This window comes from Bombyx mandarina, chromosome 10 (assembly GCF_030267445.1).
Source record: "Bombyx mandarina strain Sakado chromosome 10, ASM3026744v2".
Lineage (NCBI taxonomy): Eukaryota > Metazoa > Arthropoda > Insecta > Lepidoptera > Bombycidae > Bombyx > Bombyx mandarina.
Genome location: NC_143217.1, coordinates 14,017,696 through 14,035,137, shown reverse-complemented (window position 1 = coordinate 14,035,137; position 17,442 = coordinate 14,017,696). Strand labels below are relative to the sequence as shown.

Genomic DNA, 17,442 nt, shown 5'->3' with positions numbered 1-17,442 from the left:
CGCAGGCAGTCTGTAATGAATTTGCTGATACATTTTCAAAGGAAATTGATCAAATAAAGCACTCCTGTGATGAAAAATGGCTGGAAAGGAAGACTTATGTTAAATTGTCTAATGTGTGTATTAGATGGCAACCGGTTAATGGCAAGGACATAAAACTAATAATTGATAAAATGAATAAAAATAAATCACCGGGAAGTGATCTTATACGCATGTCTGATTTGAAAATAATTGTTGATAAGATTAGCCCTGTTTTATCTAAGCTGATAAATCTATCTGTAAAATACCACAAATTTCCACAAAAATTAAAGGAAGCAATCATTCGTCCGGTCCATAAGAGAGGTGATCGTAAAGTATTTTCGAATTATAGACCAATAGCTATACTATCAAGTATTGATAAAATTATGGAAAAATGTGTTATCAATCAAATAGGAACTTTTTTACAAAAAAATAATATCTTAACGGAATGTCAACATGGCTTCCAGAAAAATAAAAGTACCAACACCTTATTATCAAATTTTACGGACGAAATTAATGCACATTTGGAAAATAAAAAAATTATTGTAGCTATTTTTTATGATTTTAGGAAGGCTTTTGATACTCTACAGACTGAAACCCTCTTAAATGGAATGGAGGAGTGCGGCCTGGGGCAGCCGCTGAACCCTTGGTTCAGCGACTATCTCAGGGCACGCTCTTACCGTGTGAAAGTCGGTGATGCGTTCAGCGAGGAGAAACAAGTAAACTGCGGAGTTCCCCAGGGCTCCGGATGTGGGCCCGTGTGTTACCTGATGCACGTAAATAGCCTCTGTGGAGTATTACGTCACTGCTCCGCCCACATGTTTGCCGATGATCTTTGTACTCTGAGCGCTAGTACCGACCTCGCGGAAATGTGTCGCCGGGTTCAAGAGGATGTGGATGCGGTAGTTAAATGGTCACATGATAACGGCATTATATTAAACGCTGACAAAACAAAGATGATAATTATTCACTCCCCGTATTTACGTTCTATTGATAATCCGCCTCCTCTGATTGCCCACAGCTTTGATTGCTTCCACAATAAGAAAATTAACTGCACGTGTAATCCTATCGAAAAAGTTAATTGTGTAAAATACCTAGGAGTAAAAATAGATACCTCTTTTTCCTGGGATTCCCACATAGAATACGTATGTGGAAAATTAAGAATCTTACTAGAAAAGTTTTATTATTTAAGTATTAAAGTTCCATTGCCAATACTAAAATGTTTATATTTTGCACTAGTGGATTCCATAATAAGTTACGCTCTTGATTGCTATGGATTAACATTTAAAACATACATAGATAAAATAGAATCATTGCAAACAAGATTTTTAAAATTACTCGTAAATAAAAAGACAAAGAATCAATGTAAAGGAGATTACTCTAAACTATATAAAATATGTAAAATTTTACCGGCTAGCCTGAAACATAAATATCTTCTACTTGTAAACAATCATAGTAAACAGGATCGTTTAACTAACTTGGTGCAACATAAAACTGGCACAAGGTCAATGTCCAAAGGAAAATTTGAAATACCCATGGTACAAAATTACTATGGAGATAGAACGTTAAAAAAACGTGTTCCATACTTACTCAATAGTTTACCCGAGGACATAAGACGTGAGCCTATACTTGCTAAATTTAAAAGCTTATTAAAAAAACATTTGTTAAATACGTTGTAACCATTTACGTAAATTAATTGTGTTATTATAGTATAAGCTAGTTGAATGGTTTATACGCTATGTTTGTATAAAGCGAGTTACCTACAGTCAAACTGCGTAAGCAGTTTTGCAGGGCATGTATTGAATGTAAGTGTAACTTTTTATGAATAAATATATTACATACATACATACATGTAAAGCATAGGTTTGCATAGTGAGGCAGTCATTACATTATCCAATCAGAATTCAGAACTCGTCACCGTATTCGTCCTTTTAGCCCACAATCAATCAGTCCGCAGTATATTGGGCCGGTTGTCTGAGATACCCTCCCGAAGCAGCTGGTTTTGAGCTGATAAGCCTCCTCCGAGGGCGCTCAGACAATTGTTAGTAAACCTTCCCCTCATGACTGAGCCCTTGAGTTTGGCCACCCATCCTGGTGCAGCTGGTAAGGCATCGGGACACCAACAATCGTACCATCCCAAAGAAAGGTCAAAAAAACCTTTGCTCTAAGCATTGTTAATGTCCAAAAGGAGTCACCATTATAGCCGACCACTGTTTTAATAACAATAATAAAATCATTTATCGCCTTTCACACAGATTTAGATTAACATATTTAGAAGAATAAAAGAAAAGAAAAAGGCAAAAGGAGATGGCTCAGCTAATGCTGTTCAAAGTAAATGCCATTGAAAGCAAAACAAAAATCGAACAAGCACACGACACGTTATATAATAATAATATACAAATACAATAATAACACGAAAACACTAAAAACAAAACATGTAACAACAAAAACCACAATAATACACGTGAACTGTCAAATTACACTTCTCAAAATCGTCAAAGCGCAGTCATAAAAAATAACAAAGGCTAGAACATATGGTGCCTCGAATGGCGTTTTTGTACGCTAATCAAACGTTAGGCTGCGCTAGTTGTCGTGCGCTAGCGGGTAATCACGTACTTGTAGCTAACAAGATAAGGACACGCGATGTTTTTGTGCTTCTGTGACGGGGCCACTGAATTAGCGATTTAGCTGTATCAGTTACACTTAGGACCAATGAGTGAAGCATAGTGTAGCGTAAACTAACTATTAAACTATTTGGTAACAAAAGTAAAAAAAAAAAACTATGATGATGAACATTAGTGAGTATTAACACTTTCCATTCCCGATCCTGCGGACAGAATAGAAAGTAGTCGACGTCGCCCCAAACACGTCATTTCGGATCCTCCCGATCCACTAACGGTGCTTTTAGGTACCTCAAGGACCGGTCATCGTTCTCGTCGGACCCGTTGCTTGCGACGAAGGGCTCGACGAGTAAATTAACCCTCAGACAGAGCCCACTGAGTTTCTCGCCGGAAATTCTCAGTGGGTCGCGCTTCAGATCCGGTGGAAGATTCTGCGAAGCACGGCTCTTGCTAGGGTTCGTGTTACCAACGTCATCAGGTTTGAGCCCCGTGAGCTCACCTATTAGTTAAGGCGACGCTGATATAGCCTATCAAGTTTAGGTAGGAAAAAAAAAATTAACACTTTCTTAATTTTAGACGACGAACGATTTTAATAACAAAAAAATAACAACGTTCATTAAAATTAAAATGTATTTTTGTAGAATTAAATAAAATAAGATAAAGACTCGCAAAACTTGTAAATGCCCCTATTGAATAGAGGAAGTCTTATTATAATGGTAAGTATTATCAATTTGTAAGTTGTCGGTATCGGATGAAACGCGAGATAAACCTTATACAATATAATTCAAACTTTGACTTAATCGCTCAAAGTTCTTGGGCTTCGACTATTCTAAAATAGGAGGTACCCGGAAGTTCGCGCACACAAGCTGGTTTTACTAGGTCTTCAGCCACTTGGCGTTTACAGTTTGGTAAATAATATTCAATAACGATCTGACGTGAAGCAGTGCACGGAATATTAACAATGGCGATTTTTATTACTTGTATTGGTCAGGTCAATTTTACAAAGCACCCTGAATGAAAATAATCACAATACGCATTTAGAAATATTCAAAAACTAATTGACAATAATATTGGCAGGTACAAACGTCAGATGATATATTAAGATGTAACCGTCATACGATGTGTAGCTGCGTGTAGTCATGTGCTAATACTTGCCTGCACGACACAAATTTATCTAAAAGTAAGCAGGAAGATTATGCCTCCATCAGAATAAAATAAATTACAAATAGTCCTAGCATTAAAGTAAAAACTGCAGGCTTATTATATGAAGTTAGTGCACTAGAAGCTTTGTTTTTCTGTTGCTGATTTTAGATTTTAATTGTCAGTATTTTTGTGGCCTTGAATTTTATGGTGGACTGCGGTCTCAAACGGGTAAGTACCACTATCTTGCATACTCTGCCACTAAATATTTGGGGAGTGCCAGTTTCAAGAGCGGGACAGCCGTCCTATTATTAGACTTTCTATGTATTTATAACGTAGTTTTTGAATTCATTCTTTGAGGTCGATAGTGTGGTATTATCACCTATTACACGATACCTATGAGCTTCGATCCGATCCCTAGTAATAAGAAAGTGACATGTAAATAATATTGTAATCTTTCTCAATAAAGAAATAAATTAAATAATTCTCAAATCGCTGTTTTAATGTCCACAGAACAAAAAGCTCGCTTCCCATGAAATATATGTGAACGAATGAATGAATGACCGGTCGAATGGAGTTGTTCACGCAACAGTTACACCGTGTTTTATTGTGATATCGGTGCCATTTCATTTCGTTTCATTGTTTCAACTTTTTTCATTTTGTACACGAAGGTTTTCCATTTAGGGATTTCAGGGTACATAAAAGCTTTTCAGTATTATTGTGACTTAGTTATGCAAGGGCTATTCAATTGAATATTCAAAAAGCTTTATTAATAATAGGATAAATCGAAATATCCTAGAAATGAAAGCTGATGAGCACAATTATGGATAAATCATGCGGTAATTTTAATTACACTCTATATACAAGAGGTATAGAACAACTATCTGGCATTTGGTGCCCATAGATATTCTCCTATAAGACCATGTTGAGTAGACAACTGAGGATCGTCTCTTGTAGTGGTTAGAGACTGAGTTGGACTACGGTAAAACATGGTCGGGGCTTGATCCTTGATCGCAGCCAGTATGACTGTTTACCGGTCACCGTCCTCGTCGAACCCGTCGCTTGCGACGAAGGGCTCGACGAGCGAATTAACCTATAGACGCAGCCCACTGAGTTTCTCGTCGGATCTTCTCAGTGGGTCGCGTTTCCGATCCGGTGGTAGATTCTGCGAAGCACTGCTCTTGCTAGTGTCAGTGTTAGCAACACTCCAGTTTGAGCCCCGTGAGCTCACCTACACACGTTAGGGCGAAACTGAAATAGCCTCTCAAGGCTATCAGCATAGGTAGGGAAAAAAAATGTCTGTTTCAAAAATCAGTTATTCAAGATCAACCTACATGTTTTTGCGTTACTTTTACCTCAAAAGCTAAGTCGGTAGCAATTACTTTGGAACCTTTATAAATACTTTACAAAATGGATAGGTTTCCCATTTTATGCCTATATTTGAGCGTAAATTACTTGCTTTTTTCCCTAATTGTGTGCCCTGGCCTTAAATGACTACCAGAGTCCATAGACACACTTTAAATACCGCCACCCGAACTAGGACTTCCTGTACTATGTGAACTAGAGACTGATAGACATATAATATAAACTGATATATAAAAAAATGATGGATTGTGTGAAAGACGATATGTGTAAGAGGGGAGTGAGGGAAGATGTGGTATATGATAGAGGAATATGGAAAGAGAAAGCATGTTGCGCCGACCCCAGGTGACCGGGAGAACAACAGGAGAATGATGATGATATATTATGTTAAAATTAATAGAATTTCCGGATTGTCATATGACAACACTGTTGGTGGGAGTGATGATTGTAGTGTAGATGAAGCATGTCAAGGCAGGGAGGTCAAATGGAGAAATAACAGTGGGAAAAAGGACGGCGTAGAAATTAATTAGGAGAAAAACTAGTGAGAGTGGATTCTTTATAGTACCCAACTATAAGAAGTGAAATTACTAAGAATACAGTATGGAATTAAGTAAACTAATGCAGTCTGTGTATTATTTCTAGGATGATCGAAACGTAGTTTATATAAAGCTCAGTGCTGCTCACGTACAAACGCGAATGGTAAATGTTCATTGACAAAGATAACATCTTTAGCTGGACACGTGTTCAATAGAAAGGTAACTCAACATCAGAGTCGTAACCTAGATCCCCTTGGAGACAGCCACAGCAATGGTGATGTATTCTAGCTGAGCAGCATTACGTTCTTTTATTAGATATGTAGCGAGGCAGGTAGACTGCGACTTGATTCCGTCCCTGGGGACTGAGGAAAACCTCATACCAACCAACCTTCGGTGCCAATAACGCCACAGACTATCAACGCAATTGAATAAAAATCTCCTGCCATTTTTCATGAACCACAACAAAATGATTTCCATTTTCACTGACATCCACAACACCACAATAGTCCTTATGATACGATATAAATTCGCTAACACGATACAAACTTGGTTTTTTTTTGTACGCGCCGAAAACAACCTTACTTGTATAGCAATAAGAACGCTAACATCACAAAGACATTACAAATTATTGGATCGACAATGCAAGACAAGCATTATGGGATCACATACATTCCCTTTGTGAACGTACAATAGTTTTGTATTCGTTTGTTATTGGGGAAGTTCGGCCCACTTGAAGGGTCATAAAGGAGTTACGACAATCTCGTACAGATGAGTCTTGATTTAAATACCTAGCCGATTAATTGACTATGGGGCTATGCAAAAACAAAACAATCTTGGCTGATGTCAAATGTTTAGAAAAATTACATTAGTAGTATGTTTTTATTGCTTAGATGGGTGAACGAGCTCACAGTCCACCTGATGTTAAGTGGTTAGTGGTTAGTGTTAAGCCCATACACATCTACAACGTAAATGCGCCACTCCCCTTGAGATATAAGTTCTAAGGTCTCGGTATAGTTACAACGGCTGCCCCGCCCTTCAGACTGAAACGCATTACTGCTTCACGACAGAAATAGGCAGGGCGGTGGTACCTACCCGCGCGGACTCACAAGAGGTCCTACCACCAGTAAATTCTTATTATGATGTCCATGAACACAAGTAAATGGCGAGCATCGCTCGGGTGAGCGAGATAAACATGCTAACAACGCTTGGTTAATGCAAATCACGAACCACCCTAGACAACTCTGCATAAAACTACAGCTCAATAATTTTATCATATTATTTTCGGTATATGAAAAAACATATGCAAGTGTAAAAGCGTAAATGTACAATTTTTATTCAAGCTGTGTTTTCTTATCGGTATCTGCTTCGCGAATCGCTGGCTTGTAACTGCGGCTTTGAGACGAACATTTACCTACATTCTCGATTCAATAAATACAATACCAGCGAGCATTTCGTCAATGCTCTGAGGGTACAAATAAATATTCTATTGTAATCTATCTATCGAATAAATGCTTTTTTTGTAATAAAGACACAGTTTTCTATTTTAACACGGTTATTAGAATTAGGTTATTAGAGTCGCATGTATAAAATGTTACCACTAAATCTGATTTTTACTCACATCATAACGTGAGATTAAATTAAAATTTTACCAAACTCATCGAGAACTGATAACAATACAATAATTTAGGGTTTATTTTCTTTTGATTTTTTCAAAATCTTAATTTATCTTTGTACACTAGAATTTGAAAATTAAACTATTACCATAACTCTTTTTAACGTCCAACAATCAACTATTTGTAGTATTTGATGTTAGGTACACTTCCACTTTTTTGTAGTCTGTTACGCCCACGTATAATTTATTCCTTTTTATTGGCAAAAATTGAATTTGAAGTCGACGGATGATGGAGTTCCCTGTAGATCTCTATAGGCTCCGGTAACCATTTAACAACAAGTAGGCCGTCAGATCGTCCACTCATCTAAGCAATAAATAAATAATAAAAACGGACGATCTCGTGGCTTTCAAATTTGAAATCAAACTTAAAACTAGAACTATGAGATCGCTATCCCCCTTACAATTCTTAGCTCAAATCACTTCCAATGTAGATGGAAGAAGTATTGTGGGTCCTATATGTATAGCCCGCACAACAAACCAATCAATTTTCGTTCTGAAGAACATTGTTAAGTCTACATCTTCCTGGAACCCGTGGTCAGTAAGTTAAATTAAACATACAATTTACATCGTCTCATCCTACAAAAACTTATTAAAACACCGACGAAGCGCTACTTCGAAATGGCGATGCGGCATAATAGTTTAAATACTGTGCATCAGCCAATTGCATACCCGGCCTGCAGCTAACCACCTCCTCCTGGCTGAGCCTTTGCTCACACACCTGCCCTGGTGAAACTGAAAAGGCCTCCGGGCCAGCAGTAAACCCACATTCATAAAAAAGCTAACAACCGTCGTGATCTAGACATGTGGTATCAGCAACTAAAATACAGATCACGGTACTCGTCTATGTCTACGCGAACCTCAACCCATAATTTCAGTAATTAAAGAGCATTGTATAACATGTCCTTTTACAATTGAGGTTTGATGAGAGACCATAGGGCTCAGGCAGCCAATTTGACAGCCCTTAGGTTTCTGAATTCTGTGGGCAATTACGTCAACTTACTATAAGATGGGTTTTTTTTTATTACTTAGATGGGTGGACGAGCTCACAGCCCACCTGATGTTAAGTTACTGGAGCCCATGGACATCTACGACGTAAATGCGCCACCCACCTTGAGATATAAGTTCTAAGATCTCAGTATAGTTACTTATCTCCTTTCGAAGGTCACAAAAAGAGCACGTCTGAAAAGTAAAGATGAAACCCAATTGTTGTATTTTGTACCTTTTTTCTCACCTATTTTACACAGAGCAACTTTCAAGTAAGCAACACTAGAAAATTTAACAGTCGGAAACAGATCGTAAAAGTTCAAATAAAACTTTTATTAAGTTCTAACTCTCGAGCTTTCTGTAGAGGCAGGAATTCCATTCAAGTCGCCGAAAAGATTTCAACGTGAATCCTAGACCGAGAGGGGTTTATGTGGACGAGAAAGGGGGAAAAGGACAGAAAATAAAACTGAGAAGCTCTATTGTTTGAGGAACTGGACTTTGGCGCTTTATTGTGTCAGTAATGAGACATACAGTCAGTTGTATGAAGCTTTTGTTTTAACTCCTTGAAGTTAAAGCTTTTGAAGATAACATTTTAACACTAAATTATGTTTTAGGTTGTATCAAATTAATGAGGTTTCACAAGTAATTGCTGTTATAAATTTTAATTTTACACATTTTTTTTTTACTTTGTACGGCCATTTATTGTGTACTTTTCTTTGTCCATCTAACAGTGGTTCAGAAGAAATTATGATGATGAAATGAACTGATTAGTAGACGAGGTTACGATCCTCTTGTTGCTAAGCGTATATTGAAATGCATTAACATCACAACCTGAATTTGGCTACACCAAATAAAACACAATTTTTATAAATCATCATCATAGTCGGTCACTCTTGGCAGAGCAGTCGTGGTCATGTGGAATTTTGGTTTATTAAAGCCTTGACAGGTGTTCTCCATATTTCGCGAAATGAGACCTGGCGCACGCATTCGTTAAGTGGGGCTTTGGTAAGGCTTTTCACTTGATCAGTCCAGCGCATGAGGCTTCCTCCAAGAGATCTTTTACCGTTGATCCTACCCTGAACAGCAAGTTTCTCGATAGACTCTGCTGGCGGTCGCGATACGTGTCCAAAATATCGGAGAATCTTGGACTGTACTGTTGACGGCATCCATTTGAAAGACGTTAAGTTCTTTTAGGATCGAGTTGTTTGTGCGATGCTCAGTCCAAGATATATACGGAGCATTCTTATCCAGCACCAAATTTCTAGTGCATCGATCCTTCTTTTTTCTCATTCTTTGACAGTTCAGGTCTCAATTTCATAAAATAAGATGGAGAACACCAGTGCCCTTACCAGTCGGACATTCGACGATTTATAAATACTTCGAGTTATTAATTGATTACGTATAGATTACTTACAGATTGGGGACTTACTTATAAAAGTTGGTAGCCAGATGGTTCGAGCACTGGCATAATTGTGGCTCTCTATGAGCTCTCTATGCTCTCTATGCTCTCTATGAGAAGACCACCTTCTCTGGCGACCACCATGCCACGGACTCAATAAACGGCATACATATCTGCTTATTTCAACCATGTATAATGGCCAATTAATTTAATTACATCGTGTCACGAGTCAGACCTATACGTATGGATGTGATGCGTGACGTCACAGCGGCCATGTTTGTTCCTGATTTCAATATTAATTCGATCCTCACTCCGTGCTTGTAATATCAGTCCCGTAATAGTTTGCATTCGTGTTCATTATTGTGAATTTGTTATCTGCGATTATGTTAATTGTGACATTAACTAGGATTGCTCAGTGATCAAATACTAAATACGTGAGCTGTGTATAATGTTTAAGATATGGTAAAATGTATGTAATTGTATGTAATTGAACAAAAAGCTTGAAAATTGGTGAATCACCTCCAAGAGTCGTTGACCTATTCAAAGATTTTCTGCTGTTTAAGCTGTTTAATGTTTAAGATATTTTTAAAATGTGGCATTGGACAAAAACCTGGAGAATTGGTGAATCGCAAGAGAATGGTGCAAGAGTCGTTGACCTACTATTTAAAGATTTTTTTTCTGTTTGTATCTAAATTAAGACACTCTGTATGATGGGAAACAAAGAGATATGCAGATGATAGATGCGCAATGATAGAGACACACACAAATGATACAATTAAATACATTCATATATACTTAAGCATATAGATAATAAAAGCCCGGACGAAGAACAAACAAGTCTGTTTGATCCATGTGAAAATCGTACATAGGACCCTTGACCCAAGAATCAGCAACGCCGACTAATGTGACATTGAGTCAATTAATCAAAATTTCAGTGCTATATCAATATTACCATATCCAATCATAGTACTTTCTCTGGTTTTCGTGAACAGGCCTTGAGAATTAATCGTCCTTTTTATCTCATATCTATTCCCTGGTAGACTAAGAGGCACTTCCAACTGAGCTCGGAAAGATAGGTGAGCTCAAGGTCTCAACCTGAGAGAATTTGGTAACAATAGCCCTAACAAGAGCAGGACTTCACAGAAGGCCTTTCCAATTGAGCTTTGGAGCTCACGGTCTCAACCTGAGAGAATTTGCTATCACTAGCCCTAGCAAGAGCAATGCTTCGCAAAATCTACCACCGAATCAGAAACCCAACCAACTGAGAAGTTCCAGCGAGAAGCTCATTGGGTTATTATGCATAACCTCAAAATCTGTTAAATATTTCGTCGGGAATAATATAATATCTATAAAAACACGAAATGAAACGGTAAAATTAGATTTAATAACTTTTGGCTTAGGGTTGTGTGAACGAAATCTTCATAATAGAGTGACCGAAAGAATGGGGTGTATTCCATATACCTAGGAGTATACTCAGCATTGGGAGGACACCGGCTGAAGAAGAGAAATTCAAATTAATTTACTACAACTGCCCACGGCATCCTATCACTAAAATTTTCCATATTCCCGCAAGTAGAACAAACCTCCTTAGATATTCCCCTTTATCAAAGATTTGTAGTGAACTAGTGGCCCCGCAGTAGTCGAAATTCGACTATAAATAATTGGAATTGTAAGTTTGTACACTATTATGATTGTATTTTATACTTCTATAATCACAAATTTCGCCAAGACTACACTATAAAAAATATTATCAAACAATATTTAATCTATTCTCAATTTGACAACAGACGCCAGGAACAACAGTTTGAAAATAAATAGTATGCATGCGTGTGTGCGTCAAACACATGGTATGTAGTGTGTGTAATGTTTTCTTTATGCATTTAATGTATCTTTTATGCATTATTTAAAAAAAATATTAGCATCGTGCACTTCTTCTCTATATTCTCTATAGGTGTAGAAAATTTCATAATCCTCCGTCTGTGCAATTTTCGTAAAAAGGGATACAAAGTTTTTGCTTCACGTATTAATATATTATAGATATAACCAAATATGCGCATTAATTGACGGCATCGACATTTTTAACGACACGTGTCCTGGTCTCAAAAACAAACTATTATCCAAGCTCCTTTGTTTGTAAATGATGAGAGAACGTTAAGTAGTTAGCTCTTGTTTTCATGTTATTTTCAATATTTTTTTTGTCGTACTGTTAACATTTAAATTTCCCCCCATTACCACTGACGAAGTTAGAGACGCGATCCACAACCTCCAACCTAGGAAGGCACCCGGCTCCGACGGCATCCACAACCGCGCGCTAAAACTCTTGCCAGTCCAACTGATAGCAATGTTGGCTACAATTTTAAATGCCGCTATGACGCACTGCATCTTTCCCGCGGTGTGGAAAGAAGCGGACGTTATCGGTATACATAAGCCGGGCAAACCGACAAACGAAACTTCTAGTTACCGTCCGATTAGTCTCCTCTCGACGATAGGAAAAATTTACGAACGGCTCCTTAGGAAACGTCTCTGGGATTTTGTTACCGCGAACAAAATTCTCATAGACGAACAGTTCGGATTCCGCTCTAAACACTCGTGCGTACAACAAGTGCACCGCTTCACGGAGCACATTCTGATAGGACTAAATAGGCGTAAACAAATCCCGACCGGCGCCCTCTTCTTCGACATCGCGAAGGCGTTCGACAAAGTCTGGCACAACGGTTTAATTTACAAACTGTACAACATGGGAGTGCCAGACAGACTCGTGCTCATCATACGAGACTTCTTGTCGAACCGTTCGTTTCGATATCGAGTAGAGGGAACTCGTTCTCGTCCCCGTCAACTGACCGCCGGAGTCCCGCAAGGCTCCGCGCTCTCCCCGTTATTATTTAGTTTGTATATCAATGATATACCCCGGTCTCCGGAGACCCATCTAGCGCTCTTCGCCGATGACACGGCTATCTACTACTCGTGTAGGAAGATGTCGCTGCTTCATCGGCGACTCCAGATCGCAGTAGCCACCATGGGACAGTGGTTCCGGAAGTGGCGAATTGACATCAACCCCACGAAAAGCGCAGCGGTGCTCTTCAAAAGGGGTCGCCCTCCGAACATCACTTCGAGCATCCCACTCCGTAGTAGGCGCGTAAACACCTCCGCCGTTAGTCCCATCACTCTCTTTGGCCAGCCCATACCGTGGGTCTCGAAGGTCAAATATCTAGGCGTCACCCTCGACAGAGGGATGACATTCCGTCCCCATATAAAAACGGTACGCGACCGCGCCGCGTTTATACTAGGACGACTCTATCCAATGCTTTGTAGTCGAAGCAAACTGTCCCTCCGCAATAAGGTAACTCTCTACAAAACTTGTATACGCCCCGTCATGACGTATGCAAGCGTAGTGTTCGCTCACTCAGCCCGCACCCACTTGAAATCCCTTCAGGTTATTCAATCACGATTCTGCAGGATAGCCGTCGGAGCGCCATGGTTCCTTAGGAATGTGGATCTCCACGATGACCTGGAGCTCGACTCATTTAGTAAGTATCTACAGTCGGCATCGCTGCGCCATTTTGAGAAGGCGGCACGACATGAGAATCCTCTCATCGTAGCCGCTGGAAATTACATACCCGACCCAGTAGACCGAATGGTAAACCGTCGACGTCGCCCAAAGCACGTCATTACGGATCCTCCTGATCCATTAACGGTGCTTTTAGGCACCACAAGCACCGGTCACCGTCCTCGTCGAACCCGTCGCTTGCGACGAAGGGCTCGACGAGCGAACTAACCCATAGACACAGCCCACTGAGTTTCTCGCCGGATCTTCTCAGTGGGTCGCGTTTCCGATCCGGTGGTAGATTCTGCGAAGCACTGCTCTTGCTAGGGTCAGTGTTAGCAACTCTCCGGTTGAGCCCCGCGAGCTCACCTACTAACGTTAGGGTGAAGCTGAAATAGCCTCTCAAGGCTATCAGCATAGGTAGGATATAAAAAAAAAAAAAAAAAAAAAAATATATTAAATTTAGCCTATTTTTCCGCTGTTTTTAAAATTGCTGTAACATGTCATAGTGTGTTATAAGAGACTGCTGTACATGCCTGTAACTGGCTTACATACCAGTACTTAATTTTATACATGTTAATTTTAAGCTTGAATGTTTTGTGTGTATTGCTGTTGGTGTGTCTAAATAAATAAATAAATAAAAATAACCAAAATATAATAATACAATAAGGAAGTAGCAGTGTTCGTTTTAATATCCGATCTAGACAGGAAATAGGAGAATTCCTTTTTGATTGTACAGTCCTCATTTTATTTCAAAGTGCCTTAAGAATGAAACGTGAACAGATTGAAACTATTTACGATCAATAGAGAAGTGAGAGAAGTGGCTTATCGTGGGACGACTCAAGAAATTATTAACAGCATAGCAGTTTCTCAACAAGCAAAACTTCTCTGAACTTTGACGAAGCCGGTAAGGTCGTTATCCGGTTACAAGTTTCCATCACGTCTAAGATAATGCTTCTGCATACGCAAATTTGATATTGACTCAAAAACGGCATCTCTATCAAACGTCCCGGTCTGCCAAAATTAATAACAACCCTCGTAAAAACGCAGGTACAAATAAATAATGGTTTAGTTGTAAAAAAGCGTGGGGTGCTTTTCAAGATATTAAAATAACTCTTCTACTCATATCTGTTCATAAAATATTTATAACTACTGATACCATGCACCCCACGGTTTTTTTTTATAATAAAATCAATTTTTCTTACACAATTTTTAATTCAAATTTATTATTTAATTAAATTTATTATTTTCTATTTTATAGTTGGATTTTCTATAAAAGCGTATTTGATTAGTTTTTTTAAACTATTATTTATTTTTCATTTTTTAGTTGAATTTCAATTTTTTTTTAAATATTGAATTGTCATCGATCCTTAATAAGTATACCAAATTTCGAGTTAATCCGACGTTTTGAAGGGGGTCAAAATCATGTTCAAAGATTCCGTTACATACATACGTCTGAAGCTAATAAAAGCGTATTATAAAGGTATTTTCTCTCGACATATCGTATCTCATACGAATTAATAATAGTGTGCGTGTTTCAGGGGGAAGAGAGAGAAAAACTGACGGACAGCCAGATGTCCCTTTATATAATATTTTCATTGTACTGGGAGCATTGTAGCGATAACCACTTAAACAGATCCCCTGCGCTTACTTTCACCTGTAAAGATTTTTCGTTCGTCGGAGCTCTACCCCGATGGGCATCTGTTCGTACCATGTTCTTCATTATGGGGCGCACGAGGGAGCCGTAATGTTTTTGTTAAAATAATATTTTGAACATTTTACAATTTCATTATACGCACTTTCATAAGTCTCTTAGCTTAAATTGAAGCTCTCAGAGCAGCTAAATATCTTGAACCATGATGTTGTTTCGACTGAATTGCAATTTCAGATATCTTATTTATTCTCAAAGATATCATAGCTTTGCTGCAGTTTTCAATTGTTTTTTTTTGTTATTGCTTAGATGGGTGGACGAGCTCACAGCCCACCTGGTGTTAAGTGGTTAGCCCAGCCCATAAACATCTACAACGCAAACGTGCCACCCACCTTGAGATATAAGTTCTAAGATCTCAAGTATAGTTACAACGGCTGCCCCACCCTTCAGACCGAATCGCATTACTGCTTCAGGGCAGAAATAGACAGGGTGGTGGTACCTACCCGCGCGGACTAGCAAGAGGTCCTACCACCAGTAAACCAGTGGCGTTACAGTTCCACATAGACCTACCAGATGCAACGTACATCCTAGCAAATGAACATCATGCATTAGCAGGCTATCAATCAGTGCTATCAATAAGTAGTGCGGACCTATCCCTACATCCATACCATATCTGCGTATGTATCTACATCCGAATTCAAAAACAATATATCACGACGGGCACAACAAAAGCGCTGTAATATATTAAAGCATTGTATTAATAAACGTTTGTTTCCGATTCTAAAACACGCAGGTAACATTTCATCGGATACAAAATCAATTTACGTGAAGCAATTTCTGGATGGTTCGCTGAACCGGTGTGTACCGAGCTCGCGCTAGTGTGCGTTTCCAACCACATTTGATTAGTGAAAACGATAATATTCATTTTGTTCTATCATTAGGTTAGGTGTGTTACCTTCTCGTCCCCCTCTTCCTCGTTACCCCCCCGGACCGGGTATCCGTAAATGGATTCCCCAGCGTTAAAAAAAAAAAAGGTTCGGTGTGTTAGACGGAACGTCGATAATATCTAATATATAAAATTCTCGTGTCACAATGTTCGTTCCCATACTCCTCCGAAGCCGCTTGACCGATTCTCATGAAATTTTTTATGCATATTCAGTAAGCCTGAGAATCGGCTACTATCTAATTTTCATACCCCTAAGTGATTAGGGTTGTCCACCCCTAACATATTTTTTTTTATTGGGACATTTTTGTTTTGTTATAATGAGGTATTATGTGGTTGAATGAGGTTTTGTTATTTTTATTATATATTCCCTCATCGTTTACAGCACTACATACCTCTTTCAATCATTTACCACATCCTTACACACTTACAATAAGTTAGTTTTTTTTTTCTACACTAGAAATTCCCTAGAAATCTTATATATGGCAAAACAATGTTTGCCGGATCAGCTAGTAATAATATAAATATTTACTAACAATCACGCCACGTTAACTGGTCCCGTGATAAGTTCGTAAAGAACTTGTGTTACAGGTACCAGATAACGGAAATAAATGTAAGATTTTTATTATCCACATACATATATTTAATATACATCCATAACCCTGGAAAAGACATTTATATTTATCATACAAATATCTTCCCTTGGCGGGATTCGAACCCGCGACCCCCTAGTGTAGTGACCATGTCACTTACCACTACACCAGACGGTCGATATCAACTAACTTTGGTATTATAAATTCAGAGAATGCGTTAGTGTGAAGTGAATTTTTATTAACGTTAGGGAATGGACCCCCGTCTGATGCTAAGTGTTTATTGAGGTAAATATAAATGACAATATTAATTTCCTCTCTCATCTTGATATTTTTTTTTTATTGCTTAGATGGGTGGACGAGCTCACAGCCCACCTGGTGTTAAGTGGTTACTGAAGCCCATAGACATCCACAACGTAAATGCGCCACACACCCTGAGATATAAGTTCTAAGGTCTCGGTATAGTTACAACGGCTGCTCCACCCTTCAAACCGAAACGCATTACTGCTTCACGGCAGAAATAGGCAGGGTGGTGGTACCTACCCGCGCGGACTCACAAAAAGTCCTACCACCAGTAATTAGGCAAATTATAATTTTGCGGGTTTCATTTTTATTACACGATATTATTCCTTCACCGTGGAAGTAAATCGTGAACATTTCTTGAGTACGTATTTCATTGGAAAAATTAACAATATAATTGAGACGTCCGTACATCTCAATTATATTGTGTAACAACTTTCATATTTTTATCAACTGCACATCAAATTTGTATAGTTGCCGAAAGAATGAATATACCTATGCGGCATACGACGGTAATAAATAAATAAATATAAAAAAGCCTTGTATTTCCTGCTTTAAGACAAAGTAAATAAAATAGTAAATAGCATAACCATAAGCATAGCATAGCAATAGGTAAGCATTTCATGTTTATTTATCTATACTAATGTTTGGCAGGAACCCATTAAATATGGTGAAGGCCACCTCC

At 38.6% G+C, this 17,442-nt stretch overlaps 1 protein-coding gene across 12 annotated transcripts in view; it reads right to left on the bottom strand.

Annotated features, from left to right (window-relative positions):
* The window catches only part of mmd (disintegrin and metalloproteinase domain-containing protein mind-meld), a 937,314-nt gene that overhangs the window by 646,158 nt on the left and 273,714 nt on the right, over window positions 1–17,442 (bottom strand). The gene's annotated exons all lie outside the window — the stretch shown is intronic.